Raw genomic sequence first — 19,287 nt, forward strand, 5'->3', positions numbered from 1 at the left:
CAGTACTCAATATGAAGCCTAACCAGTGCTGAGTAGAGGGGAACTAGTACTTCCCGGGATTTGGAAGCGACGCTTCTATTAATGCAGCCCAAAATAGCATTTGCTTTTTTTGCAGCCATATCACATGGCTGGCTCATATTCAGCTTGTGATCTACAACAATTCCAAGATCCGTCTCACTTGTAGTGTTGTTGAGCCACATATCCCTCATCTTGTTACTGTGCATTTGGGTTCTTTTTCCTAGGTGCAGAACTTGGCATTTATCCCTATTAAATTTCATTCAGTTGTTTTCTGCCCAGTGCTCTAGTCTATCAAGATCACTTTGAATTTTGTTTCTGTCTTCCAAGATATTAGCTATCCCGCCCAATTTTGTGTCATCTGCAAATCTGATCAGCATTCCATGCACCTCCTCCTCCAAGTTATTAATAAAAATGTTGAAGAGCACTGGGCCCAGAACTGAGCCCTACAGTACCCCACTCATTACTTCTCCCCCGTTTGAGAAGATCTCATTGATAAGCACTCTTTGAGTTCGATTCTGTATATATTCTGTCCAATATATATTGTGTGTAAAGTCTTTTTATTGTGAGTGTTTGGGAGCAGTCTGAAAGTTTGCTGCTAAGTGTGAAACTCACAAAGAGCTACTCTGCAATTTTCTTTTGAGAAAAGTCAACTTCTGCTCTCATGTGAATAAAACATACATACCCCTGCAAGCTAAGCACTCTACCAGGGTTCCAAAATGTTATAGGGGATCGTATTGCTCATTATCAGTGATGTCGGAGGTTACTGATGTCGGAGGTTTCAACACTCATTCAGTTATCCAGACAGCACTCTGAATCTCAAACACACATCCCCCACCCACCCCCAGTCGGTCAGACACACACACACACACACACAATACACTAGACACAGAACAATCATATCTTACTGGAAAGAGGAATTAACAGTGCTTTACGTACAAAGTAGGAAAGAGAGCTAAATCTCTACCAACACCCAATAGGTCTAGCACCAGATTTATTCTAGTGCTGCTTCACTTGGCAATGTCAATGTTTAAGAGCAGCATGCTTAAAGCCAATGTGAATTTTACACTAAATGCACAGCTTTGCAGAAATACAAGCAGGCTTCAGTTTCTTATTTCTTACTTGCAATGAAATGTGTGAAGTAATTCACAGATCTTATCTATGGCCATCCATGCAGGGCCAAAACCTTCAAGGGCTGCCCATCCTAGCTTAGGATTTAGCACTGAACAACTACCTCTCTTGAATGGTTGAGAAGTCATCATTGTAGCCTACTCTCCTTGCATTCAGCCATGTTGAAATTCTAAGGGCCTAATCCTATGGTCACCAGACAGTGCCTAGATGGCCATAGGATTGGTCAGTTCCTGGAGAACCGACCTAAACCCCCTCCTGTGCTGCCTCATAGGCAGCATGGATCAGCTCCATGCTCAGAAGAGCAGCTCCATGCTCAGAAGAGCAGCTCAGAGCAGGGAAAACAGGGTGTTCCTGGGGGCGGGGCAGTCGGAAGTGCTGGTACGACACTTCCTATGTGTTGTCTGGCCACCCCTCCCCGCGCTTTGAGGTCCCACAGCTAGACAGCCAATTTCAGCTGTCTAACCGTGAAAGCAGGGCAGCAGAAGCTCAGAGGAGATGCACTTCTCACCACTCCTCCAGCACTACAGTGGATAGGTGGTCACCCCCGGGGTTGGAGGCGAACGTCGACCTGCATAGCATTGCTCTCTTTGTCTCTTCAGCTTGAATGGCTACCTTCTGCATTCTCTGGGCTGCTCTTGCTCCTGACAGTGATGTTAGGGCTGGAACAATGGATCTATAATAAAGTGGACCTCCCAAATTTGGAGGCACATATGCTCAAATATGGTCATTGATGAGGGAGATGCTGAGGAACAAATGTACTTCCCCAAACATGCCCTCAAACATTGTCCCTCTGGAGGCAGACTAACAAGGGTCCTTTACCTTTAGAATGTGCCTTTTCTTAGAGGTGAAACTGAACAGGTTTTTACAACTTCTTGATTAAAATGCATTACTCAACAAGGTTTGATTATACTAGTTTTGGGGAGGGGAAGGGGGTCAAAGATGCTATTTTGCCTTCTCTGCTTCACAGTATGCTCTGAACTAGGAGTAAGATGGTTCTGCACCCAAAGTTTTTCCCTATATTTTTCACAAGCAATTTACACAAGAATCACAAAGCATAGGCAAAATTGCTCCTTTGTTTTCTGCTAAGCTTATTAAAGGAGAGATCAGTGGAGTGTATACATTGTTCAAAGCAAGTAGAATTTTCAAGGGTTATCAGGACATAAGTTGCAAGGGGTGGAATTCATTAATTATTATGGCCAAGTTCACATACTTGAATGACAAGAACTCTCTCAAGGATAGGAATGGTTAGTCCCTGCCAAATAGCGTCTTCCCAAAAAAGTGTGATGTTTAAATTGTAGCATCAGTGGCCAACCTGCAGCATGGGTGTCAAAAGTGGTCTAGGCAATAGGGTTTTGTGGCACTCCAGGAAAGGAGCAGGAGAACCTGTGGACCTGGCTATGGCAGAGCATCATTTGTGAATTCTTGCTGCTTGCTCCCCAGCACAGTAGATGAGAGGGAAAACAAACAAACCAAGGTTCAGAGAAAAACCACACATCAAGCACCAGTGGAGAAGTAAGAGAATCATATATAACTCACTTGTGTACACATTAATAGTTTGAACTGGACTTGTAGCCCACTTACAAAAAAGACTGGCCTCCCAAAGAAGTTAGCTACTATGATGCTGAAATTTCAAAACCAAAAGTGAACACTGAGGATTTGTACATTTTGGTCGTGAGAACAAATTGCCTCAAATGGAGGCTTAACACGCCACATGCTGGTGGCAGCTCATCATTTGCTCTACATGACAGTATCTACCTACTGATAAATTAAGTGTAATTCAAAGCACCAAAATCATCATCAATTTTTATAGCAAGCTCTTCCCCTATCCCTTCAGAGGTCACAGGATTTTGTAAGCTTCCACATCTAGGACATGTTATGTCAACCCCACACACCTGACCATTCCTCAAGCTGAGTAACAGCCTTTTTCCCATCAGTTTTACAGCAAGCCAAAAGCAGCTTGCAATTGCCAGCAATCTGACGTTACCTCACTTTCAGCATCTCCCTTGCCTAAATGTCAGGTACCTGTTTTGTGAAACCTTTGCACAGCAACCAACATATAAACAAGTCTTGTGCAGGATGCATGTTGTGCCTCCCTGCTTTGTCTAAAACTACTTTTACTCTGCCCCCAAAAAAGAGAAAGAAATCAGAGGTGGGGATTGCTTTTCTGCTTCCCACTCATGTACATCTGACAAACACATATATTTTCATAGCGCGTGCGCACACAGCCATCCCCTTTCATGGATCACTGCCTTGTTGTGGCGAAGGGGCTTGCATAACTCAGTAAAGCCATAAGCTATGCCATGCAGGGCCACCCACGACGGACAGGTCATGGCAGAGAGTTCTGACAAAATGTGGTCCACTGGAGAAGGAAATGGCAACCCACTCCAGTATTCTTGCCAAGAAAACCCCATGGAACGTATCACAAGGCTAAAAGAGATGACACCGGAAGATGAGCCCCTCAGGTCGGAAGGTGTCCAATATACTACTGGGGAAGAGCAGAGGGAATTTCCAAGTAGCGCCAGAAAGAGTGAAGCGGCTGGGCCAAAGCCGAAAGGACACTCAGCTGTGGATGTGTCTGGTGGTGAAAAGAAAATCCGATGCTGTAAAGAACAATATTGTTTAGGAACCTGGAATGTCAGATCAATAAATCAAGGTAAGCTGGAGGTGGTCAAACACGAGATGGCAAGATTGAACATCGACATCTTGGGAATCAGTGAACTAAAATGGACAGGCATGGGCAAATTTAATTCAGGTGACCATCATATCTACTATTGTGGGCAAGAATCCCTTAGAAGAAATGGAGTAGCACTCATAGTCAACAAAAGGGTGGGAAAAGCAGTACTGGGGTACAATCTTAAAAATGATAGAATGATCTCAGTACGAATCCAAGGCAAACCATTCAACATCACAGTAATTCAAGTCTATGCCCCAATCACTGAGGCCGAAGAAGCTGAGGTTGATCGGTTCTATGAAGACCTACAACACCTTCTAGAACTAACACCAAAAAAAGACGTCCTCTTCATCATAGGGGATTGGAATGCTAAAGTAGGAAGTCAAGAAATCACCGGGATAACAGGCAGGCATGGCCTTGGTGTACAAAATGAAGCAGGACAAAAGCTAATAGAGTTTTGCCAAGAGAACACGCTGATCATAGCAAACACTCTTTTCCAACAGCACAAAAGATGACTCTACACATGGACATCACCAGATGGTCAGTATCGAAATCAGATTGATTATGTCCTTTGCAGCCAAAGATGGAGAAGCTCTATACAGTCAGTCAAAACAAGACCTGGAGCTGACTATGGCTCAGATCATGAGCTTCTTGTTGCAAAATTTCGGCTTAAATTGAAGAACATAGGGAAAACCACTAAACCATTCAGGTATAACCTAAATCATATCCCTGATGAATATACAGTGGAGGTGAGGAATAGATTTCAGGGATTAGACCTGATAGACAGAGTGCCTGAGGAACTATGGACGGAGGTCCGTAACACTGTTCAGGAGGCAGCAACTCAATCCATCCCAAAGAAAAAGAAATGCAAGAAAGCAAAGTGGCTGCTTTACAAGTAGCTGAGGAAAGAAGGGAAGCAAAAAGCAAGGGAGAAAAGGAAGATATATCCAACTGAATGCAGAGTTCCAGAGAATAGCAAGGAGAGACAAGAAGGCCTTCTTAAATGAACAATGCAAAGAAATCGAGGAAAGCAATAGAATGGGAAAGACTAGAAATCTCTTCAAGAAAATCGGAGATCTCAAGGGAACGTTTTGTGTAAAGACGGGCATGATAAAGGACAAAGAAGGCAGGGACCTAAGAGATGCAGATGAGATTAAGAAGAGGTGGAAAGAATACACTGAAGAACTATACAGGAAAGATCTGAATGTCCCTGATAGCCATGATAGTGCGGTCACTGAACTTGAGCCGGACATCCTCGAGAGTGAAGTCAAGTGGGCCTTAGGAAGCATTAGTAACAACAAAGCTAGCGGAGATGACAGTATTCCAGCTGAGCTATTTAAAATCCTAAAAGATGATGCTTTTAAAGTGCTGCATTCAATATGCCAACAAATTTGGAACACTCAACAGTGGCCGCAAGACTGGAAAAGGTCAGTTTACATTCCAATTCCAAAGAAGGGCAACGCCAAAGAGTGTTCAAACTACCGCACAATTGCGCTCATTTCACATGCCAGCAAGGTGATGCTCAAAATCCTACAAGCTAGGCTTCAGCAGTATGCGAACCGAGAACTACCGGAAGTACAAGCTGGGTTTCGAAGAGGCAGAGGAACTAGAGATCAAATCGCCAACATTCGCTGCATCATGGAGAAAGCAAGAGAATTCCAGAAAAACGTCTATTTCTGCTTCATTGACTACGCTAAAGCCTTTGATTGTGTGGATCACAACAAATTCTGGCAAATTCTTAAAGTGATGGGAGTACCAGACCACCTTACCTGTCTCCTGAGAAACCTGTACGAGGGTCAAGAAGCAACAGTAAGAACCAGACATGGAACAACCGAGTGGTTCAAAATTGGGAAAGGAGTACGACAAGGCTGCATATTGTCGCCCTGCTTATTTAACTTATATGCAGAGTACATCATGAGAAACGCCGGGTTGGATGAATCACAGGTCGGAATTAAGATTGCCGGGAGAATTATCAACAACCTCCGATATGCAGACGATACCACCCTAATGGCAGAAAGTGAAGAGGATCTCAAGAGCCTCTTGTTGAGGGTGAAAGAGGAGAGTGCAAAAGCTGGTTTGAAACTCAACATTAAAAAAACTAAGATCATGGCATCTAGCCCTATCACTTCCTGGCATATAGAAGGGGAAGAAATGGAAGAAGTGACAGATTTTACTTTCGTGGGCTCCAAGATCACTGCAGACGGTGACTGTAGCCATGAAATTAAAAGACGCTTGCTCCTTGGGAGGAAAGCTATGGCAAACCTAGACAGCATAGTCAGAAGCAGAGACATCACTTTGCCGACAAAGGTCCGTCTAATCAAAGCTATGGTTTTCCCAGTAGTAATGTATGGCTGTGAGAGCTGGACTATAAGGAAGGCTGAGCGCCGAAGAATTGATTCTTTTGAACTGTGGTGCTGGAGAAGACTCTTACGAGTCCCCTGCACTGCAAGGAGGTCAAATCAGTCAATCCTAAAGGAAATCAACCCTGAGAGCTCATTGGAAGGACAGATCCTGAAGCTGAAGCTCAAATATTTTGGCCACCTAATGAGAAGAGAAAACTCTCTGGAAAAGACCCTGATGCTGGAAAAGACTGAAGGCAAAAGGAGAAGGGGATGGCAGAGGATGAGATGGCTAGATAGCATCACCGATGCAATGAATATGAACTTGAGCACGCTCCGGGACAGAGCGCAGGACAGGAAGGCCTGGCATGCTATGGTCCATGGGGTCACGAAGAGTCGGAAACGACTGAACGACTGAACAACAACACAGCCATCCAACAGGCTTCCCTGCTTCTGGCTATGGTATGAGAGAAGCAAGGGTTTTGACGAAGAAAATAACTTAGCCATTTATTTATTGTGCTTTTAATTGGCCCAATAACAAATGTTCTCTTGGTGGATTACAATAGTTAATTTAAAAAAAAAAAAAACAGACGTGTATTTGTATACTTTTGTTGGCATTGTAAAAAAATAAAAATTAATGAAATTTAAGAAAAATAATCAAATACAAATGGTTACAACAATAAAATAAAATACAAGTGGTTAAAAGAATAAAATAAAATACAAAATAACAAAACAGCACAGGATACGTAAGAACTAGGGATGGATGAAGCCACTCCCATCCAGTTTTGGCAGGCACCCGCTAAAGCGCTGCCCCTGCTCGAGTCCCCCCTGGCTTGAGCCCCCACAAGCTTGCCGAGCCTCCCACACTCACCCTGGATCCTGTCCACGAGCACCCACTATTTTCCCAAGCTTGTTTTTACAAAAAAAAAGGGAGGTCTTTTAAAATGCACATATGTAAATATGTGCAAATTTGGGTTGGGAAAGGTTGATGTACACAATATTAAAGGTGTAAATGGACAATGTATGCCTCTAATATTGTGTAGATCAGCCTTTCTCAGCTCAAATTTGCGCATATTTAAATATGCACACGTTTAAAGACCTCCTTTTTTCATAAAAACAAGCTTGGGAAAATGGTGGGCACTCGTGGACAGATTCGGCTGAGTGCTGGGAACATCTGGGAGGGCATGAGTGGGGAGAAGTGAGGCCAGAGGCTCTGCGAGCATGGTCAATGGGTGTGGGTAGAGGGAAGCCCAACGGACTCCCAGGCCCAGTCGGGCACCTGCACCATCCCTAATAAGGTCAGCCATAAAATCTAAAACCCAAGTCTCTGGGAGAAAAATACTTCTAAGCACTGGGACACCTTTCTTCACCGTCCTCTTCTTTCTCTGCCAATCACCCAAGCGTGCATACTCAATATTCTTTAATTATCCTTTGAAACCTACTTCCATTAAAAAAAAACATTTATAGAAAGCATGGAACCAAAATGTATCGGTTACCCAGACAGTTCTAGAACATAGCCCTATGGATATGGCATGAAGATGATTGAAGAATAGTACAGAGTGGGTGAGCTTCTTCTCTTTCAACCCATCCTTTCCATATACACCCACACACAGTTATGAATAAAATGGGGATTCTAACCAGTTTGATGTTAATTATTCACCCTACTCAAGAAGGCTTAAAGCATCCAACAAACGAATAAAATCAAAATGCCCTCATGTGTCGCAACATCTTGATATGTGGGTGGGTGGGGCAACCGAAGTATAATTATCCTGTATCAGTGACATAATGCTTTGTAAAAGCTGCCTTATACAACGACAGAACATAAGGTCCACCCAGCCCAGTATCAACTACTGGCAGCAGCTTTTCCAAGATGGCAGGGTGGAGGGTCAATCCCCTAGCTAGCCACTGCACATGAAGATGCCAGGAACTGAAGCTAGACCCCTCTTAAGACAATGTGCAGGTTTGGCTAATCACTGGGGAAAAGAAGGCATCGTGGCTTCTCCCACTGCACGCGCCAGTTGTTTACATAATTACTCGTGCTACAGCGCTGGTTGGCATGTCGTGCAAACCCGGAGTGCAGCAGCTTTGTACACATCCTACAACTCATGACATGCAGTAGGTGTTGTAGGGTGGGTACGAAGCCACCCATGTCATACTGGGTTTGCACAACCTGTGCTGCAGTGCAGGTAATTATGTAAACAGGCATGCACAGAGGCAGGAGAAGTCACGATGGCTTCTTTTCTCCCTGTGATTGTCTAAATATCCCCAGTAAGTGTGAGCTCTCCCTGCAGGCTACCCTAAAAGTCTTTTATGAAGCCTCATGCCATAACCCTTTCTTGGGACCGAGGGAGAAATTCTATGTGCTTTTACTCAGAAGTCAGTCCCATTGTATTAAATGGGGCTTGTTCACCATGTATTTAAAACCCACCCTCCTCGCCTAAACCGATCAGGGTGGCACACACCATTCTTACCCCTTCCCCAATTTATCCTCAGAACAACTCCTTGAGGAAGGTGGAGCTGAATGACAGCAGCTGGCCCAAGGTGACCCAGTACGCTTCAAGACTGAGTGCACATTTGAACCTGGATCTCCCCCATCCTAATCCAAACACTCCAACCACTACATCACACTATGATTTAGGACTGCAGCCTACGCCCCACTGTACTTAGGGGCAGTATGCCTCTCCGCGCCAGCTGCTGAGAAACATGAGCAGGAGGGTGCTGTTGCCCTCGTATCCTGCTTGTGAACTTCCCATTGGGACAGCTGGTTTTCCACTGTGGAAACCGAATGCTGGACTAGAGAGGCCTTTGGCCCTCTCCAGCAGGGCTCGTCTTATGCTCTTAAGTCGAAAGGACTTACTTCTGAGAAAGCCTACAGAGAGCTGAGCCAGTATCTCTCTCTCTCTCTCATATACACACACACACTCGCACACCCCTTTCCTCTCCTTCCCCTCCCGATGTCTCTTAACGCAGCCTTCCCGCACCTCGCACCCTTCAGATGTGTGGTGGACTCCAGCTCCCATCATCCCCAGGCAGAATGGCTATGGGTGGCTGGTTGGGGATGATGGGAGCTGTAGTCCAACACACCTGGAGGGCGCCAGATTGGGCGAGGCTGCTCTAAAGGGTTGGGCGAGGCTGCCGCACCCCGAGAAACCTAGACGGCCTCACGGACACCCCGAGAACCCAGGCGGTTCCCTCTCTTCTCCTCCCCTCTTCGCCTTTTTCTTCTTCTCCCCCCCGCCCCAGCCCCTTTACAGCCAGGCACTCTTCCCCCTACACACCTCCGCCCCCCTTAACGACGAAAAGGGCGGGAAAGGGGGCCCTTGCCCCGAAGAACGCCGACCGCTGAGGGGACACGTCTGCACCCACCTTCTTCCCTCAGCGACGAGAACGCGGAGGGCGAGGAAAGCCAGTGCGGGCCTCACGCTCCTAACGCCAGAGCCGAGGGAAGCGGAGGAAGGGGCGGGGCGGGGCGGGGCGACGCGCCTGTCACTCACCCGCTCTACTCCAGCCCTCGGACGGCGCGGCAGCCAATGAAAACACCGCCCGCGGCTACAAGTTTTAAGGTTCGCCGGGCTTCCTCCCTCCCCCCCTCCCCGCCATCGTCTCTCGTCGCTACTACGCCGTGCGGTACCGCCCAAGCTCCCTCGTTTGTTATCTTGCGTGTTTCCCCCCCTCTTCCGCAATTCTAATGGAACAGTCCACAAGCTGACTGAGCGGGTCAAGGAAGGGAAAGGAGCGGGCTACTTAGGGCGTGCGGGGGGGGGCGTTTTCCTGCCCCTGCTTCACCGCCACCCACCCGCTCCCGCTCTGTCCCTTCCGGCGCCTGGGAGAACGTGGCTCGCGGGCGGCGGGGTGCCGTGAATGCGGCGCCGGCCTTGAGCGGCGCTGGATTCCGCGGGGCGCGCTGAGCTGACAGCCCCGGCCTGTGCGCGTTAATTTGAGAGGGTCCCACCCGCAGAGGCGTTCAAAATAAGATTTAAATATAATTTTAAATAAAGTACACATGTAATTTTAAAGTACACATGTAATTTTAAAGTACACATGTAATTTTAAATTATACATGTAATTTTAAATAAAGTACACATGTAATTTTAAAGTACACATGTAATTTTAAATAAAGTACACATGTAATTTTAAAGTACACATGTAATTTTAAAGTACACATGTAATTTTAAATAAAGTACACATGTAATTTTAAAGTACACATGTAATTTTAAAGTACACATGTAATTTTAAATAAAGTACACATGTAATTTTAAATAAAGTACACATGTAATTTTAAATAAAGTACACATGTAATTTTAAATAAAGTACACATGTAATTTTAAATAAAGTACACATGTAATTTTAAATAAAGTACATAAAGCGTGTCTCACTGGTGCCAATCGACTTGCTTCTGAATAAAGCTGCATCAGCTCGGGCTGTGGCTGCTATTACTGGTAACCATCACAATAATCTGTACACGCCTTTTCCACACAGAGCAGTGGAGCAGAACCCCGAGCCCTGGGGTCAAATCCGCCCCCGCCCTCAAAGGCATTCAAAGTTAGATTTAGGGTGCAATCCTATGCATGTTTAGACAGAGAAAAGGCCTACAGCTCCTGTAGGCCTTCTCTCTTGTCAAAAATGCATAGGATTGCGACCTTAAACACTGTTAAAATAAAGTCAGCCTCATTGATCTCAATGGACTTGCTTCTGAATAAACCTGCATCCGGTCTGCTCATCGTCACCACAATAATGCGCATGCCACTTTTCCATGTACAGCAGTGTTGTAGAACCCTGGACCGAAATCCAGCCTCTGGGGTTCCCCAAAAGGCACCGCCCCCTTTCCCCCAACACCCAATCATCTGGTAGTTTTGTGACGTTTCTTCCCCATCTAAAAGGTTGAAATGCCTCTCTGAAAGCGTAGTTACCGGCAGTACAAGCTTTAAGCTAAATTAGGGTGCAATCCTATGCAAGTTTAGACCAAAAAAAAGCCCTACAATTCCCAGCATTCCCCAGCCAGCCATGCTGGCTGGGGAATGCTGGGAGTTGTAGGGCTTTTTTTTGGTCTAAACTTGCATAGGATTGCACCCTAATGCTGGCTGGGGAATGCTGGGAGTTGTAGGACTTTTTTCTGTCTAAACTTGCATAGGATTGCACCCTAATGCTGGCTGGGGAATGCTGGCTGGGGAATGCTGGGAGTTGTAGGACTTTTTTCTGTCTAAACTTGCATAGGATTGCACCCTAATGCTGGCTGGGGAATGCTGGCTGGGGAATGCTGGGAGTTGTAGGACTTTTTTCTGTCTAAACTTGCATAGGATTGCACCCTTAGGTTGATATTTTTGGTGTTCCTGGCCCCACCCCTTTTGCTTTCAGCCCTGCCCACTCCTGGAAGGTGGCCCTCTAGGGCTTCTCTGAAACAGAATTCGGCTGAAAGACGAGCAACACCCTTGATATAGAGGTGCCCAAACTAGCTCACAACACAAGAACAGCAATACAGGACCAGGAATACATTTTACGCTGCAAGAAGAAAGGATACAAGAAGAGCCGCGCTGGATCAGACCAAAAGTTCATTTAATCCACTATTCCAAAGGGGCCAGGCAGATGCCAATGAGAAACCCACAAGCAGGACATGAGGGCACTAGCCCTTTCCTGTTGTTGATCCCCTGCAACTGGTCCTCATTGGTAGAAGGCCTCTGAAGATGGAGATTACATACCTATTGCATGCCTCCCCATGCCCTCTTACTTGCATGTAAGTCTCACTGAAATCATTGAGACTTCTTTCGGTGGCTTCAACATTTGCAGCACAATCCTATGTATTCAATGGGGCTTTCCATCAGTGCACAGGATTGTGGCCTCAGTCGGTTAATCAGCCAGAAGAACCAATTAAGACATTTCAACTGATTAAAAAGGTGCTCCTTCCAATTCACCAGTCAACAAATTTATATACATATAATTTTAAGTTCAAGTCCTTATAGAAATTGCCATTCCCTCCTCTATGGGAAAGAAAGAGGAGTACATGCTTGGATATCTGTGTGCATAATCTAAAAACAAAGAATTCTTTAATTGGGTCAGATGCCTACTTCTGAGTAAACATGCAATTTGGGCTGCTTGTTTCCTATGTCTCCCCCTTACTCAGGAGTGAGGTTGTAGTCCTATGAACTCTTACTTGGGAACAATCACCATTGAATGTAAAGGCTTTTAGTTCAGAGTAAATATGCATAGGTTTGGGCTGCATGGTTGCACTCTTGTGTACACTTACTTTGGAGTAAGTCTTGTTGAAATGAAGTGAGATCAAGTTGTATATAGTACTTCCTTGCATAACACGCTGCTTATATTCTCCAGTGGTATTCGCATTGGAGATCATTGGGTAGTATCCAATGTTAGTCGTACGTGGAGCAGACCTATTGAAATGAGTGAGACACATTCTTTCAATGGGTCTTCTCTAACATTGGACTAACATTGGATACTACCTGTTGAGCCCAGATCACTGCAAAGGAGAAGCCTATATAGGCGCATAGGTTCCACATACAATTAGTAACCCTGCACAATTGGGATTTCTGATCATGAAGAAGCCTACATGCGTAGAGCTGAATGTGCATAGGGTTCCCCTTGCAGACAGCCATGTTCAATGTGTGAAAATGGGGGCTAAGGCCGGCACAGTGCCGAACATCAAGAATGGAGCCAGGAAGTGCAGCTGTGTTTTACCTTGCATTTATAGGGAGTAAAAGTCTGCAAATTTGGGGTTACACAGAGCCCCTTGCCCCATTGGTCAGGCAGAATGGAAAGGAAACTATCAACTACAGAGAGAACAAATATTTGTAATCTTTTGCAGTGCAGTCTTATTCATGTGTACTTGGAAGTAAGTTCCGCTCTGTATTTCAGTGGTACACAGTCCCAGGTAAATGTGCACAGGATTGCAACCTTAGGCTAGTATTTTAATATATAAACTAATCTGTTAGAAAAGACCCAGGTTCAAATCACCAGCCAACCATAAAGATTACTGGGTGACCCTGGTCCAGTCACGCTTTTTCAGTTTAACCTACATGCGAGGGTTGTTGCAGTGATGTGGGTTTTCCAGAAAAAAAAACCCTACTGGAAAACTGGGGTAATTTGCATTGGAAAAATTTCAGTTTTCATCAGAATATTTTCTCATGCCCAAGAGAGTGGTCTAATTTAGCATGTTTATTTTACTCGTGTTTAATAAACAAAGCTAAGTACTCCGTGTTAATTTTTTTGACCCAACACACCATCAGTATTAGACCTGAAATATTAAGGCAGGGAGAGTAAAGGACACTGAATTAGATTTAAATATTGCATTATGTAGAAAATGTTATTGGAAAACTTGTAGGCATTTAAAGACAATAGCATGTACTTCCCTTACATTGTTTAAATTTAAGGAAAAAAAACAAAGGTAACATTAAGAACCATGCTGGATCAGACCAGGGGTCCATCTAGTCCAGCATTCTGTTCACACAATGGCCAACCAGGTGCTGACTGGGAACCCACAAGCAGGGCTTGAGCGCAACTGGTATACATAGGCTCCCTGCCTCTGGTACTGGAGGTAGCGCATAGCCATCAGGACTAGTAGCCATTGATAACCTTCTCCTCTATGAATTTGTCCAACCCCCTTTGAAAGCCATCCAAATTGGTGGCCATCACAATATCCTGTGGTAGCAAGTTCCATAGTTCAACTATGCGCTGTGTGAAAAAGTACTTCCTTTTATCTGTCCTGAATCTCCCACCAATCAGCTTCATAGGATGACCCCAGGTTCTAGTATTGTGAGAGAGGGAGAAATGTCTCCCTATCCACATTCTCCACACCATGCATAATTTTGTAGACCTCTATCATGTCTCCACTGACCCTCCTTTTTTCCAAGCTAAACAATCCCAGCTGTTGTAACCTTCTCTCACATGGGAGATGCTCCAGCCCCTTGATCAATTTAGTTGCCCTTTTCTACCCTTTTTCCAGCTCTACAATATCTTTTTTTAGGAGTGGTGGCCAGAACTGGACACAGTATTCCAAGTGTGGATGCACCATAGATTTGTATAGGGGTGGTATATTGGCAGTTTTATTCTCAATTCCTTTTCTAATTATGCCTAACATGGAGTTTGCCTTTTTTACAGTGGCCGCACACTGGGTCGACATCTTAATTGAGCTGTCCACCACAACCCCAAGATCTCTTTCCTGGTCAGTCACTGCTAGCTCAGATCCCAGGTACTAAAAACTGTGGACACACTTAATAAATTTTAGCAAACCAAAGAACTGTGCATGATACATTGACAACCAGTCACCTACAACTTTGAAACTGCCATGTATTTGCAATTGGCATCCATTCATTGTTACTATGAACTTATGAAACAGATTTTTTTCCATGGAAAAATTAAGCGCTAGAAAATGTTCTGTCCCATGTCACTGGATTGTTGCAAGGAAAAAAACGGAACAGTGCCCTGAGCAACTTAAAGTGGGATAAAATTTAATAAGAATAGTAATAATGTGAAATAAAAATAGTAGATTGACCAGAAGAGGGTTAAATCTTCAGAGTTTTCAAAATAACATTAAAAAACCATGTTGCCACTGCAAGCTCCCCCCACCCCCAGACTAATGATAGCTGGGGTGAGGGTCATCAGGACCACAGTTTGGGAGTAACGGATTTAAAAACCCACTCCGCGCACACTGCAGTCCCACTGCGTTTAATGTTCAATTTGGTCCTGATGCATGCAAAATTGGTTGCATCATTATCCACATCAGAAAGATGGAGAAGGCTCATCCAAAGCACACCATTGCCTTTTCTTTGGGTGCTTTGTAAAGGAAGGAAAAAAGAAAGAGGAAAAAATGTTTACAAAATGGGGGTTGCCTCACTAGTAGGATGCGGGTTGCCTCACTAGTGTTCAGCACTTTTTTGGTGATTTTTAAAGGGTTTCACGAGTCCTCTCACCCTTCAGATTTACAGTAGGGGAGTGCTCAGTTTCTAATTAAACAATAGGAAAAATACAGATTACTTTTTTTTCAGCGGTAAAATGTTACGATCTCCTGCAACAGGCGAGCTAAATATGTGAAATATGCTTTGATGCTCCACTAGAACTGCCTAACAACTGTGCACTTATTGCGCAACACAAAAATTACCTGGTAAGGCCTTGACCCCTTGTAATTTGTATACAGCACAGTAAGAAATCCAACAGAAGATTTCTCCTCTTCTTTCTTCCATGCACACAGTGCGGAAAACCATGTAACATGTTTTGCAGAAGAAGGTTCAGTGAAGACCTTTAACAATCTCACCTAGTTTGCATTCTATAGTCTCTCGGAACCAACATGGTGGAAATTCCTTGTATCATGCTAAGGAGCGACATGATGTGCCCACACAGCGGGGTAACTTTGCTGCATCGTACCTGCCAGGAGAGGTTGTAGTTTGGAGAATGGCACCATATTGTCTACGCACCTCTCTACATTTTGAAAAGCAATTTTGGTCTCTCCCCACTACATCTACAGGCAACAAGTAAAGTCTGCTTTCTAGACGCAATCTGTAAACTTCACTGCCTTTCTTCAAAGCCTCTATATGCATTTAATGAAAATACAAAGAGAACACTTTCATACCCAAGCTAAGATCTAGAAACTGCGGGAGAAGCAGTGGGAAAACCTCCATTAAAAGAGGGTTTTAGGTATAACATCCATTGGAAACTATAAGAGGATTATAATATTCTCACTAGTGCCAGAACAGCAGCTGTACTAGTACCAAAAAAACAAGTAGTAATGCAGCACCTTAAAGACTAATATTCCAAACCTAAAAGCTTTGATTGGAAATAAGTCTCTTTTCATGCCATACAATGGCCACAATCCACAGACTCACTCTGCACATAAGCCACTGCGTTCTAGGATCTCCACGTTTGCACCTACCAAACAGATGATCAGAAGTGTTGGCTCTGGTGGTGTCTATCACCTGTACTGAGACAGGAGGCGGAGGAGGGAAGAGGGTTTCTGATCCAGATGAATGATGCAGCCAGTGGTGAACCCGCTACCGATGTGATCCAGCTAAGACCACCATTTGCATAGCCTTATGGAGGCGGGATTCCCCCCCCCCAACTCTGTGCAGCACCCTTTTGCGCATGAAGACCACGTCCTGCAAGGTAATCACCTTGCAGAAACTTGCTCCCATACAAAGATCGCCTTTGCTGGGTTTGGGCTCTTATTCTAAGAGACCAATGGAAACCAGGTTTATTTGATGTCTGGGCATTACTAGACAATCACCTAATTCATCGGATGCATAAAATGGACCAAGAGAAGTAATATGTATCTCTCGAGTACTGTCAAGCCACATTGGACAAAATGAACAAGGTGAACACTGAAGGATTTTAATTAAAACAAACCAAAACAAATGCATTGTGCTAGCTGAAGAGTTAAGCCTAACCATTTTCTGGAGTAGGTGAGCATAGATACAAATCACTTGTTGCAGCACTCCCCCAGAACACACCCCAAAACCAAGCCAGGGGCAATGTAACTTGTATGAGCCAGCCAACTACATTTTTTTTAAATTCAAAGCCTGAGGAACGCAAACATCTCTCTAAGTAAATTTAAACCACTCATTTTTAAGCAGAAAGTACGACCCAGAAGATGGGGTGGGGTGGTCATCAAAGAAAATACAGCCTGGCTACAGCCATCCATTGCGGCAGTGTGCCACTGTCACGCCCCCATCTGTCCTCTGATCCGCCCCTGGGATTTCCGCGAAACGCGGAGAGGCTGCAGAGAAAGTCCGGGGTGGTGGGTGGGAAGAAAACGGTTTTCTAGGTGTGTCTTAAAGAAGCCGTCGTCGAAAGCTGCTTCGGTAGCGCGCTCCGGATGCGTTGGCCATCAAAGCCACCGCGCGTGCATGCATGCAAAAAAAAAAAAGCAAGCGGGCTGCATCAATATTCGCATTATTAGTGATGGCGGGGAGAGGTCCCATCAGAAAAACGGGATGACGATGAATTATTGTTTTTTAATGGGCGTCGCCGGACTTTTTCAGCAGCCCGGGCAACGCCGGTCCCTTTTGTTAGGGAGTGGGGGCGGGCGATGCATCTTATCTGGGTTGAGAACCGCGGTTTGTCCCCGAAATCCAGCATGCCCCCCTTCGAATTCGACCCGAATTTCCTGCCCGGTCCCTGCGTTCTGATGCAACCTGCCATTATTCCGCTCGAGCACCAACGCAGACCCCGAGCAGCGGCTCTTTCGGCAGGAAGCGCCGACGCCGGGCTGCTCGACCGCGCTTCTTGCAACATTTGCATCAATCACTCGAGACACAAAGAAAGGAAAGACAACTGCCGCGCATCTGTGATCGGAATGGGCAAAGAGGATCTACGCACAATACTTGCGATTTTATTCTTCCCCCGGGGTCGCCGTCCCTTGCCTGTGCTGCGCGTTTTCTCGTCCTTCTTTCTCTTAATCTCTCTCTCTCGCTCTTTTTTGTTGTTGTTGTTAAGGCTCCGCTCTGAATGTCACAAAATAAATGCGTCCATTGTGCATTTCCACCACTCCGAAGCCTCGATTGAACTGGAGCAGTTCCTTCTCCCACTTCCCTCGTGTGCTCATCCAACGTGATGGACAGTTGCTATGGTTTCGCGTCTCTGACGTCAACGCCATGAAAGAGAAAGAGCTTTCCTCGCTGCTGCCCTCCAAGGAGCAGAAGGAAGGCCAGGCAGAAAAGAGCGAGCGAGGATTTCGCTCTCGCGCTGCAAGCGGGCAGGGCGTAGTCCAAAGCCTCCATCCTGCCTCCCAGGAGCGGCAGTTATCGTGGGGCAATGACTCCAGAGAGCTTGACTGAGCACTGTCCACCCACGAAAAAAGAGGGAAAGACAGAAAGAACTAGCCACTCTTTTTGTAGGGATAAGAAGGAAACTGTGCCCTCTACAGACACCCCAAAACGTGAGGGTGTGAATTATTATGCAGGGCATATTTCCTGCCTTTCTTCCATCATTAAACTAGTGATGGGGGGGGGGGCAGAAAAATAGGGGGTAGCATGTGTGTGTGTATATATATATATATATAATCTCCCCCCTCCAGGAATTTTTTGAAAATGTGGAGGGGAACATGCCCCCCCCCCATATTTTACTGTTTTTATTCCCAAGGCTTCACATCTTCCATGAAACACAAGGGGTTATTTATTGATGTATTTTTTATTCATACTATTTAGACACTTCCTTTCCAGAAATGTTTCCAAGGTGTTTGCAAGCATTCTTCCATCAAGGCACTGATGAGCTACACTTGCTCTAGCTTTGGCAAGGCAGCTTCGGCTTGCAGAGGTCCAACTAGGTCGTTTTAGACTCTTCATTTGTAAAGTGCTCTTAAAGCAGGGGTGGGGAGCCTAAGGCCCAGGGGCCAATTCTGGCCATCTAGAGATTCCAAGCCATCCCTACAGGGTTTCCCAGATGGCCACACCCTCTTCTACTTTCCCCCCAACCACTAATTGTTGGGGGGGTTGCTGGCTTTCATGCAGTTTTTTCCCATTCTAAAAGGTAGAAATGCCTCTCCTACAGCTTCGTTACTGCAGTAAGAGGTTTAAGATACAATTTGGCCCTGTTCCATTTGCCTTCAGCCCTGTCCCCCACTAGAATGTAGCCCTGAGAGCTTCTCCAAAATTGAATTTGACTCTCTGGCCAAAAGAGGTTCCCCGCCCGTATCTTCAACAGTTTACAGTCCCCCTTTAGATGGCAATACCATATTCTTCTGTTGTAAAGCTCACCACATTTCTCTGTTCCCCCTCCCTCACCAATGCTTTACAGTTACATTCCTAATAAATTTCAACAAGAAACAACCACTGTTTGCCAACCCTGTTTTTTAAAAAAATGAAATACTCTTTCACATTTTAAGAGAGCAATCCTACAGCCCCTAGATTCTTGGATCCAAGGTCAGGGACAGCGGAGACATTCTTGGATCTGAGATCAGAGACCAAGGAATCCAAGCTCCCCTCCCCCTTGCAGCCAGCGCAGAGAGAACCGCACCAGCTATCTCCCCGATGTCGCAGATGTCGCAAAAGTGACCTCGGAGAGGAGGTAAAGGCAGCATTCCCATAGGTAGGGGGAGGGGAAAGGAAAGGTTCTTCCTGTGCAAGCACCGGGTCATTACTGACCCCTAGAGGGACGCCGCTTGCGCTGGCATTTTCATGGCAGACTATAGCGGGG

General features: G+C 45.4%; 1 protein-coding gene across 3 annotated transcripts in view; it reads right to left on the reverse strand.

Annotated features, from left to right (window-relative positions):
* Positions 1-17,700, reverse strand: part of GNB4 (G protein subunit beta 4) — a 69,337-nt gene extending 51,637 nt beyond the window's left edge. The window contains exon 1 of one of the 3 annotated variants that reach the window (XM_084847543.1): positions 17,473-17,700. The gene's annotated coding sequence lies outside the window, so the exon portion shown is untranslated. Of the gene's footprint in view, positions 1-9,434; positions 9,616-17,472 lie in introns of those variants that run through there. The other 2 variants (XM_084847542.1, XM_084847544.1) reach the window with 2 other exon arrangements.
* Positions 17,701-19,287: the final 1,587 nt, after the last annotated feature.

Source organism: Heloderma suspectum, chromosome 3, assembly GCF_057233095.1.
Source record: "Heloderma suspectum isolate Gila_16-S chromosome 3, 16-S_ref, whole genome shotgun sequence".
In the NCBI taxonomy this organism is placed as follows: domain Eukaryota; kingdom Metazoa; phylum Chordata; class Lepidosauria; order Squamata; family Helodermatidae; genus Heloderma; species Heloderma suspectum.